A 22,899-nucleotide genomic window follows, 5' to 3' on the forward strand; every position below is an offset into this window, starting at 1 on the left:
AGGTTAGCATTTGTTGCTTCATTAATACATATTTTTATATTGATAATGGTTTGAACTGAGCTTTCTTGTTTTGAAGTGGATTCCTTGAGTCTTAATTACCTATAATGCAATATGCAAGAGTAAGATGGGGAGAAAATACCGAGTTTGTTGTCCTGTTTAACTAAGCAATTACTTGATCTCATATAGTTAATAACTCCAGCTGCCTATAGCGTTGCATCTCTGCAAATCAATGATCTTTACACCACTTTCAAACCACAAAAAACTTTGCATCTGTGGCCAGTCTTGTAGCTATTTTTCAGAAATACCTACTGTGCTTTTTTTGAATATAATTAAAATTTTAAAGCTCTGGGGAGTGTTTTGCCATGAGTTGGCAACAGTGATACTGATGCGTGTCTCTCATAAAGCACCGCTGAAGATCACTAATGCTGTCTTCAACAAAAGTTTTCTAAACCCTGTTTTCCTGTTGTCTCTAAAAGCACCGACAAAAAGAAGCGTGTGGATTGCGCTTAGAGGCAAGCGGACTTGGCGGCTGAGGTGGACCATCTTCTAGCGCCTTGCGTTGAATATCCTGCCAGTAATCCAACTCTTCATCCTCCTGAGGGAACCATAGTTTATTATTTCTTTCATCTCTAAGCCTTTCTGCTGGAAAAGCCCAACGCAGTTAAGTCTGCTCTTTCATGGCTATGTTTAAATGACCTCCTGTGGAAGAGCATCTGTGATCTCCCATGGTAGGCGGGCTTTTTTCCTCTCTCCCTGGAGATACTGTTGTCACTAACGTGAATCACTGAAGTTGCATTTCTCTCTGTTAAAATGCATTTCAAAGTCTTTATGACGGAAATGATCACAGTTTTTCAGAGTAGGAAACTGCTGAAGATGCTCTGAACATTGTAGCTGCAGTTTTGCATGCTGCCAGGTGACAGTGCAGTGGTGCAACTCATTTGGAGTCCTACGTTATTTATTAAAAACAGATTTGTCTGCCTCTGCTTGCTCTCTAACAGCTTTGCATGTGGGCTTGCCAGAATTCATATTTCCTCAGGCCCAGATGCATTTCCCAAAATACAGGCAATTCATCTCTCCCATGCATAAACTTTCCAGGGAAATGGGTTCAACATATTTAAATCCAAATAACCAGGGTCTTTAATAATAGTTTCAACACAAGAAGGCCTAAGAGTCCTTCAGAGTTAGTTTTCAGCTTGGGTTGATCTTTCCTAAAGCATATACCCACTAGCCACGTCTGCACGTTTGGTTTTTTCCCTCCTATTTGTGACTGGACCGTTCTGACTTCTTTTCCACAAGGAGCATCTCCCTGTGCTGAATGCAGCGTGTCTGAACATCAAGGTATTTCTGGTAAGTGCTTGTGCATGATACGTGTGGTGTTTCTTTTAAATGAACTTAATCTTGGGTTGCCCGCAGGTTGCGGTGTCTACATCCCTGGAGATACTCGGGACTCCAAGGGATACAGCCTAGAGCATCCTGCTGTGGGACCTGCCTTCAGCAGGGGTCGGACCAGGTAACCTCCCGGGCTCCCTTTCCACCTGAGTTAGTCCAGGATCCACTATATGCTGTCCTCGATGCAGTTTGATCCGTGAGGGGGGTAAAAGACACTGGTGTCCTTGCGCCAAGTAGCACCTGCTGCTCAAATAACAGCTGACCACTGATGATAACTTAGGAGGGGCCATTTTCCTTTCCCGTGAGGCACATGCTCCTCCGGAAATGTAAAGGTTGTTCTATCAAAATTGCTACTTCATAATCTTCTAAGGGTATGCAGCCCTGCAAAACAGAAAATGGTCCCAAATTTGGCCACTTGAATTTTTCACTTCAGTGTTGGGTGTTTCGTGGGCTTTGCAGTAACAGAGTTGTTTTGGGCTGAGATGTGAAGCTGCTGCTGTGGTGGATGGTTGCTCTACATCATCTGCTCGGCTGGTGGGAACATCACCTCCAAGGGACAGGGAAGCGTCTGTCAGAGCTTGGCTTTGATAAGTCATAAAAATGCCATATTCTAAGAGGTGAAATTCCAATTAGGAGTAGCTAAGTGCTTCTGTATTAAGGCCAAAGCCCCTCCTTGTTAATGTTCTGGCAGACTGGTAAGGGATATCGCAGAATTTGGAGTGAAACTTTGTATGTTAGCTTCTGTGGGGCACATTTTGATGTGATCTGATATAGGGGAAATGGGGTAGAAAAGTGAAACTGTGAACACAGATTAGACGTATAATCAATTAAAGCTCTAATTGTCGTTATGTCCCTTTCTTGTATGACTTATTGGAGACAAGTGGTAAAATATTATCAGTTATAAGGGTCTAAAACTTTCCACTTACTGGACACCATGCTGAAGATTCGGAAAAGCACTGGTGGACTAATGGCAGCTTGAAAATGTTTTTCACAAACCTGGGAATTGCCTGAGAAGTAGAACATGGATTAGAGTTACTCTGTTCCAGTCTAAGATCTCCAGAAATGCAGATTTTTGAAGTTGTTCGAGTGCCCGAGTTTGTTTGCTGTGAACTGGAACTGCATTACTTTAATTGTTTTAATTCCTGAAATGGTTGGACTTTTGTGTATTCTGTTGAGACTAAAGCAGCCGGTCTGGGCTAAGCATCCTTCCTTGTGTCAAACTCCAAATAGGAACTAGTGGCAAATGGAAAAAAATAATATTGAATGTATATTAAATATTCTGGCTTGGGAGGAACCTAGATACTACCTGTTGGCTGCAGGGTCTTGCTAGTGCATGCTGCAATGGTTTTTTTTTTGTACTTAGACTCCTAGTTTGATATCATTATGGCAATACTGGAATACTTTTAACACAGCCGACAGTTTTTTGCATTCCCAGAAGACTGGCTGGACAGATCAGAGCGATGTCACTGGAGCTTGCCAAAAATGGGGGCAGGTAGCTTTGGTACCTCTCGGTGCATCGGAGGCTGATCTGGTACCACTTGGAGTAAACAGGGGTCTGTAGATTTGATCATGATAAGTTCTGTAGTTGAGTTTCACTAGTTGTAAGTGCTTATACAGATGTAAAGATGCATGAGGTTCCCAGCACTGCTGGTGAGTAACCCACCAGGTTGTCTATATGTTGACCAAGCAGCTTTCAAGTGAGACTGACTTTCCACCCCATCATTTACCTATGTGTGTGGATTTGAGATAATATTGTCAACATTTTATTGCCTCGGTGCAGCTATTTTGCCACAGCTGTTCTGAATAGAACTGACAAATCTAAAGGCCGATTCCCACAGCCTGCACAACCACAGACTTGCCCAGTGCAGTGCTCTGGGTCAACCTGCGAGTCCTTGTGGTAGTTGCATTAATGTGGAGGTTGGCGGCCCCACTAAGACCCCTAGACCCTCGACGGATGGTCAGAATGTAAGGGATAAGTGATGGGCAAGAGATGGTACAGGAACATCGGAAGGTGAGGTGAACTTGCCCGTTGTCTGTCACAGCCCTCAACTGCAGTAACTCTTAAGCGTAAACTGGAATAGCTCTGTATTTGGGTTGTCCCTGGTTCAGCATTGTCCCTAATGGCCAACTGATGGCTTAAGTGACTTCAAAAACTCATTTTTACAACTGCGCATGTGATGTATTACTTAGAGCTATATAAAACAAGTGGCTTAAGTTCCTGAATAAAGGCATGATGCACTGGTATGGAGAAAAATCTCTTTTTTTAAGCCATAGTTTGGTATGTGGTTTAGGCTCAGTGGAGGCATCTTTTTTTTTTTTTTTTAACATGGGATTTCACGGGGATGATGCTGGTGCTTTAAAGTATCTCTGAGTTTCTCAAAGCTTTAAAGCAATGCAAAGAGCACTTGGGATTATTTAACTGCCATGCCCAGTCCCTTTACCCCTCTGAAAACCAGTTGTTCAGCAAGCAAAAATAATCCCCCTGGTGACTCCGGCCAATGATTTTGAAATGTTCTTTGTAAAGTGAAATGCTCAGAGTCAAGTAACGAGTCACACAAGCTGTGCTGGGAGGCAGGAAGGTCTAAGCTCTAAAAAGTGCTGATGCGCTGTTACTGCACTGAGCATCTCGTTGCTTACAGAAAGAAATGTACTGCCCTGACCACAAAAATGAAGCTTTGGCCAGAGGAATGTGTGGCCACGTTGCAGATCAGGTGCTGGCTGTTCATGGCCGTGGCATGGGGCAAAGTGGCAGCGGTGCTGCTGTTGGGTGGCTGGAGAAGAAAGCTCCTGGTGCCCACGTGTTAATGGGGGGGCAGGTGAAGTCTACAATGGTTTTCTGCGATGTCTGATGTTTGGAAACAAATAAAATACAGGTATGGAGGGAGGACAGGGTGTAATTTGTCAGAAACAAAGAACATATAAGATTGTCTACAGTTTCCATCTTGCTCGTATGGCTGTAGCTGCTTGCTGTAGTTAACAGGATACTGGAACAGAAGTGGAGAGAGGTGACTCAGCCAAACCTTTATGCCTTAGTTCCATTATCTGCTATCTCTCCAACCTGCCTGGCAAGCACTTGGGTAGGTGTGAATCAGGATCTCTCGAAGGAATAGGAAAAGGGCCACCAGGGGCCATCACCTTGAACTTGTCCTTTCAAGTGTTATCTATAAATATGGTCCCCCAGAGCAATCCAGCTGGCACCCTCTAGTCGAGCTTATTGCAACCTCAGATAAAACTGCTGTTGAGTGGAGCCAGATCTTCAGCTGCTCGATGGAGCGGTGCCCGTCTGCGCCGCTTGGGAGTGTGAGTCAGAGGAGCTCCTGCCCATGGCGCGGCCTCGCAGCCCCTCGGCAGCAGGGAGGAACCGCCCAGTGATTCTCTGCCCAGAGAAGTTGTGGATGCCCATTCCCTGGAAGCGTGCAAGGCCAGGCTGGATGGGGCTTTGGGCAACCCGGTCTAGTGGGAGGTGTCCCTGCCCAGGGCACCGTCTTTAAGGTCCCTTCTAACCCAAACCATTCTGTGATTCTATGATGGTGTTTACAGCCTGCAAGGGAAGAGGAAGAGGAAACAATCCAACAGATGATGTGTCTCTGTAAATCTCACATGACAGTGCAGCCCCTGGTATTCTGGGAGGCTCACCCCAGGGCATACCCATAACGTGACAGTGATCCAGGTACTGCCTAATGTCTTTAAAGCAGCATGAGCCCCCACGTTAACTAGCAAAGACAAGGCATCATGGGCAGCCCGAAGTGCGGGGAAGGAATCCTGGCTTTCCCCGGCTCTGGAGCAATTTTGCTGCTTGTGTTTTATCCCATGTTTTCTTTCGGTGTGTGGCCTCCAGCAGGTTGTGGCAATGGCTGCGCCGTGCATGGCAGGGCTGGCTCTGCGGCCTAACGGTGCCTTCGCCTGCCAGTGCGACCGATGAGGAATCGATGCTTTTTTTTAGCTGGTGAGCTCTTAACATCATCAGATGAACAGAACTGTGGAACAGAAAATCTCTCTTGAATTTACTAGCTGTATTTGTATCCTTAAAAGAGCTATGTGCTGTCATCTTTGTGAAGACCAAAATGTATCTTGACAGCCTGCTTTCCTCCTTTCTCCGTGGCTGAAGGCAACTTTGCAGGCCCTTGGTGCTGAAACTGTCGCTTTTTGTTAATCCTGTGTGTTTCCTACATTTAAACTTTCAAATATATCAAGTAGAGTTGGTGTAATCTCCATAATCATAACTTTATTATACAAGAATAACCCTTGCCTCTCTAGCCGGCAGTTCCCTCTCCTCAGGCAGCAGAGGAACAGGCAGTGCCATGGCCGAGGCACTTCCCAGGGGATGCGGTGGGGGCATGGCTCGGGGCGAGGGGGGCCCGTACCTCAGTTGCCACAGGGTGACAGACGAGGCAGTGGGTGGAGCGATGCCGTGCGCTTTCCTGCTTTCTGCAGCTTGTGTATCTCATTCTCGGTTTTAGGTTTGTAGATGTGTTGTTTCCATTATCTGCCAGAGTGACACTTAATCCATGCGGTAAAATTCCAGGCTTAGCTTTTCACATAATGAAACCAATAATACATTGTAAATTAAATTACATTATTTGTTTTCTTTCTTTTTTCCTGAACTTTGTTTCCATACAGGACATGACCAAGAAATGCAAGATGGAAAAAGAAAGTCAGTATTCATTGATGGTAAACTGTTAATGCTCTTTCAAAATGAGGGGTGGAATAGAGCAATTGCTTTTCTTCTATGTGGCCCCAGCTCCAGGGAAATTCTCTCCTAGGAGGTCACCGTAGTGGTGACCACAACCCCTCAGGGTAACGCAGGGTTTGCAGGTGAAGCTGGAGAGCAGAGGGTAGTGCAAGCGCAGGCAGGCAGAGAAGAAATATGATAGGAGTTGGCAGGCATCACCTTCCTCCCTCTTAGAGGAAAGGGTTGAGACGAGCAGAGCCCGGAGGAAGGGCCGGTCTCCATGTCCCAAGTCGTGACCTGCCTGGTTTTATGGGAGATCCTTGTCCTGTACTGGAAAAGCCTCCTCCTGCCTCCTCCTGTGGGTGGTGTGAAGACAGCACAGTGCAGGGTTTCATTGCTACGTCAGCTTTGACTGTGCGTGTCTGTGGGGACACTGGGGTGTCCCTGCCAGCCTTACCTCTATCTGTGTGCCTGTTGAGCCCTGCGTTTGGTCTTGGCATCCTCGCCTTGCCCACAGCGTTGGCTGAAGCTGCTGCTGGCAGGAGTCTCGCCTTGGCAGGCAAATAACGTGGAAACCCTTTTATCTTTGTGGCTCCATCCTGCCCCAGTGCTTACGCAGGGCTGTGGTGTGAACTGACTTCCCCTGGCTGACAAACCTCACGGGGCAAAGCCAGTGCCCGTGTGGTGCTGGTCCTGCGTGCCCGGGCCCCCAGCATCGCCTGCTGCCGTGTGGGTCCTGGCAACATCCTGACAGGGCATGCTTGCGCTGCTGACGGGTGGGTGTAAGGGGGATGTCTCGGCAGCTTCTGCTGGCCAGCACTGTCCCCCACAGCCATGTCACCACACGCGCCCTGTGCCGGTGCCTGCTCCCCACTCCGTGTCTGCGGCGTTCCTGTTGTCTGGGTATCAAGATAAAATTAGGGGGAGTTGGACAAGAAGTGTGCCAGTACTGAAAGAAATAAAATTATTTTAAGGGTATGGGCATGACTTACAAATGATAATGCAGGGCAATGGACCAAGATTTCCCCCGTGTTGAGGCTGTTACCTTTACCCAGCGGCTCAGCCCTCCTGGTTATGCAAAGGCCAGTACCTTTAGAGCAGTTTTAGCATCATTAATTGTGCCAGAAGAGCCCAGAAAGTAACAGAGAAGTGGAGACTGTCCCGGTGCCCTTTGTGGGCTGCCCTGGCAACGCTGGCTCCCTGCTTCCCGCCTGGCCCGAGGGCAGCAGCATCCCACCGGCCTGCGCCGATCCCAGGCACCGTGACTCCCAAATTTCCAGAAACGCTTTGGCTTCCAGAATTTTTTTTTTTTTTTTTGACTGAGGCCTTCACATAGGATTTAGATGAAGGTAAAAAAGCAGATTTCTCCTGGCAGTTGGGTTCCCAGGCCCATTCTTTGGGTGGTGCTGCCATCTAGGGTGCAAGCGTGCAGAGGCTTTGCTGCAGACAGAGCATCCACGGTCTCAAAATACTTTCCACGGTGTTTTCCACAATGTTTACTCTCCGGGTGCTGCTCGGGAAGGGTGTGCGGGCAGCCAGAGCAGAGCCCACTGCGGCTGCGGGAGCAGAGCAGCGCTTGGAGGTTAGGTGTAGATAAACATACGTTATTCCAAGGAAAAAGCTGCATGAAAAATGGCAGAAGAGCACTGCGTTGTGGCTTGGGCGTTAGCGTGGTCTTGGGGGGAGATGGGGGTTGCTTTCTGGCTTTGCTGTGAGCTCTCTGTGTCCCACAGCAGCTCCATCGCTGCCTTCGGTGGCTGCGGACGCCTTGTCCCCACTGAGGTCAGCCCTCATCTCGGGGCGGCCTTTTACGCGTGGCTGGGCATGCCTGTTTGTTTGTTTGTTTACCAGTGCCTGTGCAGCTTGCCAGGTTTTGCGGAAGAGATCAGAGATCACTGGCAGTGACTCCGGGCTCCCCGTGGAGCAACCCTCACTCCTGGCACATGCTCTGCCTCTGCGAGTCGCCGCTGCGCGGCTCCAGGGACGGGCTCGTGCACCGTGCCACGTTTTTTGCTTTGCTTTGATGTTAAACAGTCCTTTTCTGTAGATCTAAGAAGCTTCCACAGGTACGTGGAGAAAGCCAGAGCCAAGGCTGGGCTGCGGGGCAGGGCTGGAGAGCAGATGTTCAGTTCCGACCGAAACCAACCCCGAGCTTGAAATCTGCACTGATGGCTCTGACCCCACAGCGAGGACTTCAAAGAAAAAGGAAACTTTTTGTGTAGTTCCAGCTCAGGTGCAACTGAAACTCTATTTTACAGACTGCTTTCCACTGACTTCATATTTGTAAAGCCTGGCAAACGGGCCTCTCACTTTGCTGCATTAAACTTGAGCCTGGCTGCGTGTACTGAAGCCGCATGAGTTTGCCCTGAGCTTATCTTGGTGCACGAGTTAAAGACCTCAGCAATTCCAGCCGGTATTTTACCCTGAGCTCAAATTCCTGGTTAAATGAATTTACATACAGTCTTAAATTCCTCCTAGCTGGCTGTCTCGGTCAGAGGCAGATGAAGGGGGGCTGCGGGGCTGTTTGCCATCCATCGGTATGGATGAACTAGACATTTAATAGTCCAGATCAATACCCGCTGCCGTTCTTCCACAGCTGTGTTTCTGTGACCTTCCCGATTGAAGGAATGGCCTCTGCAAAAGCATGTGTACTTTGGAACAGAGAGAAGTGACGGCCCTAAAGAGGAGAGTATATCTTTTCAACTGCCTTTTACGTTTAACTGTTTATGGCAGTAAAACTAAGGCAGTGCAGTTTGTTATGGGCCTGCATCCTATGCTTACAAATCCCTCTATGTGCCTCCGTACTCCACTCTTACTCAGCAATACCTCATGTCCTCCAATTTTGGCATTGTTTTAAATACACCTGTGTTGAAATGATCTGTACAGTCCACAGTATGTACAGTGTTGAGACAAAGTCCACCAAAGGGCCAGCAGGAATTGAGTGTTTTCATCTGGATGGGAGTTTTACTTGGTTCCAGATTCCCCGTTGATTCTGATAGATTTCAGCAACTTGGAGGACAGATTCTGGCATGTTTTTGATGCGCCGTGGCTGTAGAACAAACTATGGATCAGATTTTCAAAGCTATATCACATTTGAAATGGTTTTGTGTATTCTGGGAAGCCTTATAAAGTTGTTATAAGCTATGCAGGTGACTTTCCCTTCTCCCCAAATCAATCCCCTATACAGATGCTACAACCTTTTGCTCTTTTGGTGTAAGCCTTGGCTTGATCAAACCTTAACGTGTGCTCAGTAGTGGAGGCATGACTTAAAACCTGCAAAATAATATTGGAGTAACACGGCTGTTGCTTGTAATGCTGCATGCAGTGGGTCAGATTCAGAGCTACCTGGTTTTACCCCAAGACTTTGGGTCTCACTCTTTACTTACAATCAATAAATATTAGTAAATATGTATTTACTGATATTTAAGTATTAAAAGAAGTATTTATTGATCAGACTTGCTACACTGGTGTTTTCTTTCATGTTTTTAGAATTATATGAAGCTGAAGGAAAATATTCTTCCCTCTGAAAGAAAGCAGAAGAGTCTGCACACCAAACAGCCCTTTGCTTGGTAGTTTCCTCAATTTTCTTTTGGGTATCCCCCATTTTCCCCTTGCCTTTGGAAGAACACAGCAGAACTCATGCATTGTTGCAGCCTTAAGGGCTGCTCCCATTTTTAAGGGTTCTTGTTGGAGATCTTCCCCCTCTCTGAAGCACATTTTGGAGCCCTGTGATGCTGGTAGGTAGGTGATTCAGCTCCTAGAAAAACATCTAGTGGGCACTTTTTAATGTGTGGGTTTTTCAGATTAATCTCAAATGAGTACATTTAAAGCAGTATTGATTTCGGTGTGCTTTGAACTTGACCTTTTTCTTCTTATTTGTTAATGTGGATGTAGCTATCTGAGATAACTATTAAGTTTAAGTATTACAGATGGACTGAAATCCATCAGTTACTTGGAGTGCAATTAAATGCTTCCTACTTTTAGATACTCTAGAGATTTCAGAGACTGTAAGGCTGGTAATTCTGGTATGAATGCATTTTTAGTTCTCATAAGTATGTTGTGATATTATACAAGTATGTTATGTACAAGTATGTATGTACAACATAAACTTGTCTATTACATATGCAAGTATGTAATATACAAGTATGCTGTATCTTTATACAATTTATATATATTATACCTTGAAGTGATGCTTTTTGGCTGTAAACAAGAGAAAAAACGGATGCTTCACTGAGGAGGCTCTCCGAACGGGGACCACGAAGGATGGCGTTGTCCCTGTGGCGGTGATGCTGTACCACAGCAAGTCCCTCTCCTGAGCTAAGCGTGGATGCCATTTCACTGGGGTAATTATTGCCTGAAGTTGCCCTGAGCACATGGACCTCAAACGTTGCTGGAAATTGCATTCCTTGCAGGGTGGGTGGAAGGAAAACACTGAGTGTCGGCAGTGATTTCATAGAGAAAAGCAGCTTGTAGGCTACAGCATAGGCATCAGCTGTAACTAGAAATTTCAGGAGAGACCTTTTGTGCCATAAATGGCTTTAAAGTAATTGATTAAATAATGTGTGTGTCCTACAGAGAAGGAAGCCTTCAGCAGCCTCCCTTAGCACCCATGCAGAGCTTAAATGAGGAGAGTTGTGGGGTGGATTTGCCAACAGCCCCTGGCAGCAGCGCTCTGAATTTGCTGTGCGCTGGCTGATGTGGAGCTGCAGCGGGGACCTCAGCTGTGGGGGACATGCCCACCTTCAATGTCTGTTTTCATGGTCCACTTGACTACCTGAATGGATGGCTCCATCCTCGCCTGGGTTACAGCCTGCCTGGTACCCCGTAGGGGGTGCCCACACAGCGCATGGACCAGCTCCAGGAAGCTCCCAGTTCAGCTGCCGCTGTTTCAGGCGAGAAGACCCCAAACCTGGTGTTTTTGATACAAAGGAGCTGATTTGTCTGACTGATCTGATGAAGATGTTCTTCAGTACAGGTAGGCTCCTGCATGTGCGGCCTTCCCCTCATATTTTACTTTAGGACTCATTTTCTCAGAAGTATGGAGCGTAATTTCCTGCTTGCACATCTGTATGGCATCCACAGCTGCTGGATATGGAAGTCCATGGATGGGCTTTTCCAAAAAATGTTGTTTTAGGGCTACCAGGCGTTTGGAGTTACAGCCACAAGTCGTTGCATGTGACTTGTTTTAGGCTCCAACCAATGCAGCTTATGGTACAGAAACACCTTTAGTATCTTCTAAACTTATTTTAGTGCAACACCTCCCCTGTTTCCTAAGAGCTCCAAAACTACTACTTGGATAAACCTCCATATTTCCCAACTGGCTTTCAGCAAGTTCCAGATCTGGTCCTAATTAGTGCTGTGTGAACATATGTTATGTGAGGAACTGACGAAAACCAAAATTTGTCATTGGAAAAGCCCTGGTGTATTGATGTTTTTTTTATATGAGCATCTGAACTGGGACAAATCATTTTTCTTTTATGGGTTTGAGTTGCAGAGAAAAAAAAATAAATTAGAGATGTCAAAATCTGCTTGTGAAAGCTGTGGGGTAACTCCTAGGTGTTGCCATCTGAGGCCTCTGCATCCTTGCTCTGTGCTATGAGTTTTGCTCTTTGTCTGGAACAGGGCTCCTCGGTGTTGCCCCCGTGACCACAGCTCCGGTGTGGCCCTGCTTCTCCGTGCCCCGCAGCAGTGTCTCTGCTGCTGCGTGTCACCCCGTGAACCCCGCACCAGGTCTCTGCTCCCACAAGGAGCTGCCAGCAAAGAGGTTTATAGAGAGGTAGCGGCAGGAAGGTTGGCAGCTGATAACAGAACAGCTGTATTTGTTGTTTCTAACTGGCAAAACACCAGGCAGAATTAATTTAAGGTACAGTACAGGTTACTACAACTTCTAAAGCAAGGGAGACTATATAAATGTACTGCTACCAACATATTAGGTAATATTTTACTATGAAATTTTGGCTGACCCTGTTAATTTTACTTGGAGAACAGTATGGGAGAAATATAAGGAATAACGTGCCATGTCAGGTTGCCCATCAGTAATCACGGAGGCTCTGTGCTCACCGTCTATTGCTGGTTGTTGCTGGTGACAGTGAGAATCTGAAACTGTGGGAGGAGTGGCACGAGAGCCACTTTACAGGGTGAACCATGTCTACCAGCTCATCTCAGCCCTGGGTTTCAACAGGTCCAAGTGGTACTGCTCCAGTTGGAGCAGTTTAGGAAGTTGGAAGGCACAGCATCCCCAGGAGCAGAGCCTGACTGTGCCAGGAGGTGCCATCCACCCCAGTGAGATGGTACCCGTGGGACAACTTCCCATGGCGCTAGTGGCAGCGGTGTCACCCAAGCCCTGCTCTGCCCGGCAGTGTAATAGCCCAGTGTCTGAAATTCCCACATTACAGCACGAGTCCAGGCAGGGGTGATTCAGAAGGAAAGTTCGTTCCCTCTGTCTTTTGACACATCAATAACAATTCTGTATTTATTTTTTTTCCCCCCACTTTGGTCTGATATTTTGCGCCTCCCAAGGCATCTGAGGGACCTGGTCCTTCAGAATATTCTTGTCTTGCAACAGGGAAAAGGATTGCTGTTCATGCTTTTTATTCCTTCAGCTGCTTTAGGATGGGTGATAACATTAGACCGAAAGCAGCTTCATCGGAGCTCCCCTTCAGAAATCCCCAGGGTAACAGAAAAACAAGAGATGTTAGAAAACACTTTGTAGCATCGCTGCTGCTTTTAATATTGTGGCAAAATGAGGATGAGTCTGTGCTGTTGTAATTAAGTGATGGTGTGAAAAGTCTGGAAAACAGTCCAGGTATAACAGGAGCATAAACTTCCCTGACGTCAGCCCCGCTAACAACTCCCCTTTGGCTTCAGTTTCCTCCTCTGTGACTTTGTGAATACATTTGGCAGCAGCTGGAGCACAAGTTACAGCCACAGAAAATAAAACTGAATGTCGTTGAAGATGTGCCCTGGAAAGAAGATCCAAGCCGGCTGTACTTAATGGAATGAGATAGTTTGAGGATTATTTCTTCCTAAATGGCCCAATGCAAGCGATAACTCTTCTGGACTGCAGTGAAGAGGAGGCAGCGTCCAAGTAAGTTCTGCAGTGTTTTCACGTTTCCCTTAACCTTATAAATACCATTTTTTATTAGTTGGTAGCAGGCTGTCAGGCTGTGTCTGGGAATATTCCAGCCTCTGAAGGCACACGAACATGCTGTGGAAGGAGCTGGTGTGTGCTGAACAGGAGAGGGCACTGGCACTCCAGCAGCTCTGCTGGGCTCAGCGCCCCGCAAACACCCCGCGCCAGCTGACGCTCTTCATACGGGACGAGAGCCTACGGAAAGAGTGAATGAACCGTGCGTATTGTCGGTGTCTCTGTGGAGACAGGGAAATCAAAGGGTTGGGGCTAAATTGCTGTGCACTGGGTGGGAACCTGCCCCTTTCCATAGGCAAGTTCATCTGCTGGAGTCTGGTACAGCTCTTGTGGGTGTTTTTTGAAAACCTCTGATTTAGTGTCCTTTTTTTGCACCTCCATTAGGTATCCAATACACAAACTAAGGTTTGTGTTGTCCGAGGGAAGCTCAGGCTGTCGCAGTCTCTCCTGCAGCTGTAGGAGTGAGCAGCCCTTCATCCCAAGAGCCAGCCTGTGCTGCCTCTCCTCCTGCCCCCAGAAACTGGGAAACGCTGAATTTCCCTTCTGCTTCACAGCATTACCAAACGGTGCGCTGGGGAGCAATTAGCTAGTTGGCCCCTAACCGGCCAGTGAGGAGCACTGGGTCAGGCTCTGTCCCTTCAGCCACCATCCCACCATCTCTGATGGTGATGCTGGTGAAGGGCTCCCTGCCCCGAATCAAAATGCTGGGCACAGACCTCTCTTTTTTTTTTTTTTTTTCTCCTTAATTTCCATCCTTTTTTGTTTTCATCTATTTTTGCTTTGCACATGTAAAGGGTCTATTGTGCCGGAAAGAACCAAGTTCCGTTTGTTTTCAATTCTAATAGGTCTTAATGAGGCCCAAAGTAAAGCTCTTGTGAAGCTACTGGCATAATTACAGGCTGGGAGAGCCTCCCTGACGAATCTAAATGCAGCCCCCGGCTTCCTGATCCCTCGGAGCGTGGCAGAAGGAAGGGGGGATGAGGCACAGTGGCAGCAGCCCCTTCGTTTCTCTCCCTTTACATTTTGTATCTGCTCCACACAAAGGTTTGTGAAAGGTAAAACAGAAAGGGCCCGATGGCAATGGAAGGAACTATGTTTAGAAACATGAAAAATAGGAAGGGGAAATGTTTTATTTGCATTATTCACCAGGTTCTATTATTTATTACATTGCTGTGCTAGTGTATTGTTTTATAACTCCCACAGAAATGATCGTGCTTCTGGAGGGCAGCTTTGTGCTGCTGCAGCCTGTCTTTTAAATATGGACTCTTGATACGAGATGCCGTTTGGCTACTTCAGTGCTGCTTAGTTTAAACAATGAATTTGTCAGGTTGGATTTTGACATAGGCCCAGGAGAAAGCGATTCACATTCACGCAGCTTGCTGTCTTCCCCATTCTGCCTTCAGACGAGTTTTTCCTTAAAACAGAGGTTATCTTGCGAGGGGGGGAGCTTGGGCAAGGGCAGACAGCAAGGTGCAGTGGGCTGATTTCCATGCTGGATTTAACAAGGACGATGGGACAGCAGGAGCTGCCTTCCCACCCTGAGCAGGTCAGCGGGGACTTCATCCTCCTCTGTGACCTTCACAGCAGCACCTTGTCCTCAGGCTCACCTAAACCAGAAGGAACCTCCTGGGCAGCGAAGGCATGTTCGGGTCTAGCGCATTTGGGTCTTGCACAAGCGTGTCGAGGAGGTCGCTGCATTTCCAGTGTTGTTCTTGAAGGGCTGTGGAGCCACTGGCCTTTCTGTGGGGTGGTCGGCATCTTCAGCAATCTGCCCTCACGCACAACTTGGTGTGCGGGAAATGTAACAAGTTAGGAGAGACTTTCCTGCACTCTTCTTAATACTTTTTACAGAAATGAAGGTGGGTAGTCTGTAAGTCTGCGGTTGCTTTCTCAGCATGGGAGATCAGAAGATAGGTGTATATGTTTTTTGGTTCTGTACTGCTGCTCGGCAGGTTTGTGGGAGCACCGTCTCTTGGAGCAGCCCCCTTTTGCTGCAGCAACTGCTGCCCACCACATCTCTGTAGTTATCTTGGACGATTTTTTTTCCATTCATGATACAGGCAAGATTTTTAGCCTGTCTTAAACACCTCATAGAGCCTATGCCTTCTAATACCTCCCCATAGGCAAATATTTGCACATATGTGGAAAAACTCATTCATTTATGTGCAGGATCTCATTCAGGTCCAGTTGTGCTGGTCCACATGTGTCCTTTAATGAGGGTCTGCCTGGAAACCCAGCCTCAAAACTGTCCAGATCCAGTGTCCATCTGGACCAGGTGAATGCTTAAAAAAACCTGGAAAAAATAAGGACATAAAATGTTTCTCTATAAGAATGCATAAATATTGAAATGCTAAACTAAAAGGGCTCTCGTCTCATCCCACAAGCCATTTGAGAGCATTGCTCATTCAGCCACAGGAGGATTTTAGTACTTTAAAAAAATTGCCACAAAACATCTGCAGTCTGCAAAGAGCTGTTCTGCAAAGCATCTTGTAGGCATTCTGCGATGCATCCCCGAAGGATTTATTACCTCCAGCTGGCTGCTTCGCAGCAAATCCTCCTTCCTTCATCTAGATGGCACTCTGCAGTCTGAAAAAGCCTTTTGCAAATTAACGCGGAGAGCGAAGTTTCAGCAATCGCAGCTGGGAGCCTGGATCTCTAGTTTTAATTTTGTCAAACTCTAGTTACATGAATGGGCAGGCAAGGAAAGGGAGGGCAGGGGGCAAAAAGAAATTACATTGATGGAATTTTCTTAGGGTTTATGAGCTGTGGGACCTTAGAAAAAATAGTCTTTTCTTCTGGAGCAGGTGTTGGTCCTTTAATGTTCACTTGATAAATACACGCTGCATATTTTGGGAAGCTGCAGCACAATCAGCCTTCCTGTTCTCCTCCGTAACCAGCTCCACCACTCACCCACCCGTTTCTTGTCCTCGTAGGTTGTGCCGCTCCTGAGCCTTTCTGGTACTGGATATTTGGCCCATCTGAGCTCGTTTGCTCCTTCTGTCCCGCAGGTCACTACATGTCGTACAGCCCTGCCTTCAAAGGCTTGCAAGTAAGCCAAGGGGTTAGAAAAATAAGAAAAGATGCTTGTTATTTAGATACTGCCATACTACAGAAAATAGAGCTGTCCCAGGGTAGTACTTTCTTACTTTTAAAGGCAAATTTATTGCCTTCTGTGAGTTTATTTTTCTGGGTCTTCCCAGGCAGGAAGAGAAATATCTGGGGGTAACAAATACAAAGCAGGACCCGATGAAGGCAATTTGGGGAGGATGAGAAAGGGATATACGGGGCTGTGCTAAAACGATCAGGGGACAATGCAGTGAGGTGGAGGTAGGAAGAGCGAGGGAGGAGCTGGGAACAGCAATGTGCATTTTTAAGCTGCATTAAAATGCCAGCATCCCCAGTAGAAGCAGAACACCACTGGTGCCATCTTTCCCGTGGTCTGAGTTCATGGCATGGACTTCAGACTGTGAGAAAATCAAGCACCTTAACCTTTGGCCAAGCAGACGTCTGGAGATGCCCAGGGTTCATATGCAACACATGTATGCGATTCCCTATATAGCTTACTGCAAAATTGTGGAATTTATTGGCCTAAATGAGACGAAAGGTGATGAATACATCACATAACTTTCTGGCAGTCGTCTTTTCCTCAGCGTGTGTTGGTGAAGGGAGATTTTTGTCTATCCATATGGCCCTTGCCTGCAAGGGGAACTACGTGGCTGAGTATTGAAATCAGCATTTGCTAAATCTGGAGCAACTCTGTCAGTGGCCTTTGCTTGGAGTGAGACTCCTTTTAATTGAAGGCATCAGTGCCGGGAATGGTGTCTGGGGAGGTTTACTTGAGAGATTTGTCTGTATGTCTTGTGAGCTTGGTCTACTTGAGCCCTCTCTGAGTGGTGGTGGCTCATGTAGCTTTCACGTGGCACTTGGGGAGTACCTTGAGCCGCTGCGGGACCCACCTTTCCCTGTGCAGCGGCACTTGGCCATGACCTCGTCCCAGTACCAATGCCCAGTACGCGCTGCTTGGATGTTTTCAGCGAGCAGCTTTTTGCTGGGTGGCAATTATCAGAGCAGCCATGGGTTTGTCAATCCAATGTTCATTTTCACCAAGTTGGTGATTCCGCCCTGGATGCCCACGTGTGCTGCCGGGGGTGGTGTGAGCTCGGCTCACCCCCTCCTCCTCCAGCTCCCACCGGTTCCCTTCCTTTGCTCTTACTCATCTCTGGCGTGATTGCCTACCTGTCTGGATGCGTTTCCTGAAGTTCTCCTTCCCTTTAATTTCTGCGCCTCTGGCGTGGGTGGCATCACGTGTACGGCTATTTCTTGCCAATTTGCACTGGTTCAGCTTGCAAAACCCGTGTGCTGCCTTGGTTGTTTTGTGCTCACCCAACAGTTGTTGCCTGTTCGGGGCTAACGAGGGCTCTGGGAAATGGTTTTGTGAAGCTGCTGCCCTGTCCTTCAAATCCCTGCCCTTGAGGTCTGATACTGCAAAGGCAAGATTAGAAGAGGACGAAGTGTCTGCAAATCGGAAGATTTAAATAAATAAAATTATATAATGGTTTAAAAACTTTTACTGCTCCTAATGTCCATTAACCAAGGATGCGTCAAAAGAAAACCTACCTATCTACCTGCATATACCCACCCTCTCTCTCCATCCCTGTCCTGCTATTCCCCGTCCGTTGGTCCCTTCCACAAAGCGTTGCCAAAGGGCTCAAACCCTCAGCTACATCACTCGATTCTCCTAAAATTAACGGATACTTTGAAAAGCACAGTTCATGGTGGGTTCATGTGAACCCACTCTTTCTTCAGAGCTGCTTGACCCTGGTTTGGACACTTTTAAAATCTGTTGTCTTTGGCTGCTACACCCCATCTCCTCCCAGGCTGCTTGCCCCACAGGGACAAAGGCAGGAGAGTGATGGGTATGGTCCCAGTGGGCTGTCACTGGTCACGCCAATCAGGAGGTGTGAGTGGATGGACCACAGGGTTGCTCATGCAGGATGTGAGTAACCTGAAGGATCCGTCCTGTCCTGCCCCGTCATGGAGCAAACGGGGAGTAGTGAGTAAGAGGTGGCCTGGGCATCCCGTGGTAGAGCACCGGAAAGAGCCTCAGGCTCTGTAGAGGAGCAGCTGACATGGGGAGAAGAGGATTTTCAGGATTCTGGCAGTGTAAGGGGGTGGCAGAGCTCCAGGTGGGGTTCCCCATGTTACAAGCTGTGCTGTTTTTACAGCAGAAATAGATTTTCACATCTGTCTGCTGTCCCAGCAATACCCTTGCTGCACCAAGGGAGCATCTGACTGATCTGCTGTGCTGAAAACCTGCCGGGGCCCAGCATCAAGATTAACACTTATGGGATTTTCCTGGTGAGATTTTTTTTTTGTGGTATTTACCAGAAGTCCTTGAGGGCAGAAATTATTACATGAAAAGATTAAGGCATCGTTAATCATGTTTTATTGTCTCCTACCCCCTACATCTTTTCTTCTGGCAGGCTGGCTCGGTATTACTGATAAGAACTTCTTCATTTTCCTCCATTCAGAAGAGTAAGCTTCTTCAAGTCTTTCCTATGATTGTGCCATCCTTGGGTAAGAAGGAGCTACGAGAAAATTTCAGGCAATTGAGTGGAATTGCTTATTACTTTGCATGCAGACACATTTTGACCTCTGCCATTCTAGGTTTCTTCTGAGCGATATATTTAATTCATGGTTCTTCATAAATGAGTAGAAATAACTTAAAAAAAACCCAAACAAGTATTTGGATGATGTCTTCTTCATCCAAAGATCCTGCCTTGGCGTGAGGGGAGCGACGCGGGATGGAGGTTGGTTGCAGATGGACTAGTTTCTCCTGACGTGGTGGCACTTGCTGTTGGGGTCGAGGGTTTGCCGTGGCGGGGGAGCTGCACGGTGGTTCCCAGCTTGGTCTGGCACCAGAAATAGTGTGGTTGAAACATAGTTTAGATGCCCAATTCAGAAATATTTGGAAAACACATCCCAACTTTTAAAGTAGAAAACTTAAAAATTAATCAAGGAAGAAATAGATGCTAGGATAGAATCAGGGTACATTTTTTAGTTTGCTTTGGTTATTGAGATTGTCTGTACCATGGGCCATAAGCGTGCTACAAGTCATGCCCTTGCTCCCTGGTGCCTCATTCATTTCCATCCCCACAACCTTTCTTCTGTGCTGTGTCAAGGAGGGGCACGCTTGTGCCTTGTACTACTGTGTGTAAAACCCTTCTTAATTTATGTGCTAATTAACCTGATACTGTGACTTGATTGTTAGGAGCTTGGTCTCCTGGCAAGCCTGTCTTTGCAGACAATGATCCTTCCCTTTTATTTTAAGTAGAGCAAGGAGGGCAAGGCTGGAGCAGGGGGAGGCAGCAGCTCCTCAGGATGGGGGGGTCAGGATGTGATAAGTGTGAGTACCGTGGAGGATGCAGCAGCTTCAGAAATATTTGCTTCCAGCCTCCCCTTGTAATGGAAGTTTTATTTTAGAAAGTTTTAGTTAACGTCATTCTAAAGTTTATTTCCATTTTATTTTTTAAGTAAAAAGGCTATAAAGCTCCTGCTGGGTTTTCATTTTTGCTGGCTGGGAAGAGAGAGGTGAATCGGCTGCTTGTCTCCTGCAGGGATGCTTTTGGGGCTGCTCAGCGTGTTCCTGCCGTTGGCGCAGCGCAGCCTGACCTACCTACGGCCGTGATCCAGCCACCGCCTCCCTGGGGCAGGTGGGGATGTCGGATGCACTTCTGCAGCCTCGTCAGCTCTATCGATGCCACCAGCTCTTATTGATACCATGCGATGCTGCACGCAAAACCCCTGTCACTTTTGCCAGCATGTCCTGGGACCACTTGCATTTCCTTTGCTTTCCGTGCTGCTGCTGCCACAACTTGGGTGCTGAGTCTTGCCAAAACCACTTGTAATAAAGGCAAGATGAACCCATGCATTGCTTGCGGGGCCAGGGCAGCTGTGGCAGCCTTGTGTTCAGTGCAAAGGCCTTTGCGCTGGCCTTGGGTGCGGGGATGGGATGCAGCAGGGCAGTGTGTGTGTGGGGTGTCCCTGTGTCAGCCCCATCTCGGTGCCAGCCCTGCGGCCGGAGGAGCTGCCGCCCAGCTGCTCTGCAGGCTGAGAGCTCGCACTCTCGTCACTCAGGTTACTGCCAACATACATCTAACAACAGGAAAATGAATGGCTAGTTTTCCTATGCTTTTCCTTAATTGTGTGTTTCCTATGAGCTCATACAGCACAAGCCAATTTTAAGTAAATTCGTATAAAATTGAAGTCTTGTGGTGAAACTCTTTCCTGAAGAAGCCACTTTTGTGTTAAGTGGGAGAATAGCAATGGCCAGTTCCAAAGTTGGACCTGGGGCCCGTGTGTGGCCATGGGCTCCTTTCCTGCCCCCAGGCAAGTTGCTGAAATCACTGTGGGCTTTTGATGGAAGTTTGTGTGATATGAGTGCCCGAATCCCTCAGATACAGGGATTTGTGTTGGTGGGAACATATGTATTTGTGTTCCCACATAGGCTTCAGTCTCTTGTCTGTAAAATGTGTGAAAGTGCAGCATTTGGCTTACAGGTGTGATGAAGAACACAAGAAAAACGACGAGGCCTTGTATCTTGTGGTGGGGTTTGCACAGTCTTCTCTCTCCTCTTGGCTGGACCAGTCACCCCCTGGAAAGATGTCAACGTACAGCTAACGCGTGAGTGCGCTTTGTAATTTGGAAGCATTTTCAGTGAAGTTTGTGATGTTTGAGCAGCAGGTAGGGAATGTCATCCTGGCTGGTGCAAGAGCGAGGTTCCTGGGCTGTGCTTCTGAGTACGGAAAAAGGCGAGGTTTGCCTGTCCCTCGCCTTTGCCACCTGCTTTGCTCCCCGCAGCAGCATCCCGCGCTCCTGCTGCATCAGCACTGGCTGTGTTGGCCGTGCTGTGAACTGATTCAACCTAAAAACTTGCCAAAAAGAAAAAAAAAAAGATGATTTCTTAGAGGGCAGCTCAGTTCAGGAGCGGCGCTGAGCAATGGGAGCGGAGGTGGATGGGAAGGACTATTGTGAAGCCACATCTACGATGCCAAGACAAGCTTGTGGGGCTGGCAGGTGGGGAGAGAGGGAGTTTTTTTTCCCTTTTCAGGCTGATAACACACATAAAGCACCAAAGTGCCACATTTTTTTCTTTAATTGAATGTTTCAACAGAGGCATGTGTCTAATTGCATCACCCACTGCATCATCACCAAGGATGCGCTGAGGATGCACAGCGCTCCTTGAAATTTGCTGCTGTTTTAGAAACGTCTTTTTCTCTGCAGTTCATTTTTTTTTTGTTGAGTGATATTTTTTGTTCTTTTATATATTTCCACATTCTTAGTAATTTTGAAAAAGAAAGACTTAATGGGGGAAATAACATGCCTGCAGAGGTGTGGGCTGCAAGTGAGAGAGAATGCTGAATCTTGAATAAGGCTGGGTCGGTGGGTAACTGTTCAAAAGTTCAGAAGGAAACCAAAATGACGCTGCAGTCCCATATATTCAAAATTTTCCCTGCAAAATTGCTCGCTAATGTGCCCGATCAATGCAGTAAAAGCCCGGTTCCCAGCTTCGTTACTCCACGGCTGGGAAGACGGCAGAAATTTGGGAATTTCTAATTCCGCGCGCTCTGTGTATGGGTTTATATTTTATGTGGAGAGCGTGGGAAATTTGCCTAGTGTGGCAAACCCAAATAATAAGAAATTAATTTTGTAGGGCAGCACAAGCACAGGATAGGCCCTGATTTATGAGCATTTGTGTAATGGCAGCATGCGGGTCCTTAGGCTGAGTCCAGCACCAATATTAGGTTTTTTGGATTAATCCATCGTGTGGGCTGGAGTCAGGCTGGCTGGTTGGTTTGTTCTTTGGTTTCCTCCTCTGGAATAAGGGAAAAGTTTTGAGCATATGGATAAAGCTAAATCAGAATGATAAAGCCTTTCATTCCAGACTGAGGGCATCTGCACAAGAATAACTGTTCCAGAATAACTTGTCACGTAGACAAACTAAAAAAAAAATAAAAAAAAAATAAAAAAAGTCTATTTTAACCAGAGAAGTGAAGGAGGTATAGAGCTCTGGGTGACAAGCATGGCCCCTGAAAACACATGAATCACAGATCACAATAGGCTCTTTAAGAGCTATAGAAATGATAGCGCTGTTTTGGTAACGGCACATCATGATCCCATCTATATGTGCATATACTATATTTATACTATATACATGTATATATTCCCATTCTATATATATATATGTATATATCTAAAACCCCAATTTACTGGTGTGGCCTTTAATCAAGAAGAACTCTGGCTTGTAATTTTTAGTGAAATAAGATGATAGAAAGGAATGTAATTTATCAAAGAAACACTGCTGAATTTATGACAAGAAGAGGGAGATAATGGGATTTCTGAGACCATACGGATGCTCTTCACAGTGATTTGAGAGGGCAGGATATGGGGGAACTTAACTGAAAATGAGTTCTGTTTTTTCCTGAGATTGTTTGTTTTAAACCTCATCTATTTGCAACTCTTGTATTCTGTGGATGCACATGGATTCTTATATGCATATAGATCATTTATTCTAACAAGTAGTTTTTGCCTGGAAAAGATCTCATGCTGCAGACCTCCATTACTAACAATATGTTCTTTCACAGTGCCAGTCTTTATTTCTTTTTAGTCAAAGCTTTCTACCAAATTTCAA

This window comes from Chroicocephalus ridibundus, chromosome 8 (assembly GCF_963924245.1).
Source record: "Chroicocephalus ridibundus chromosome 8, bChrRid1.1, whole genome shotgun sequence".
In the NCBI taxonomy this organism is placed as follows: domain Eukaryota; kingdom Metazoa; phylum Chordata; class Aves; order Charadriiformes; family Laridae; genus Chroicocephalus; species Chroicocephalus ridibundus.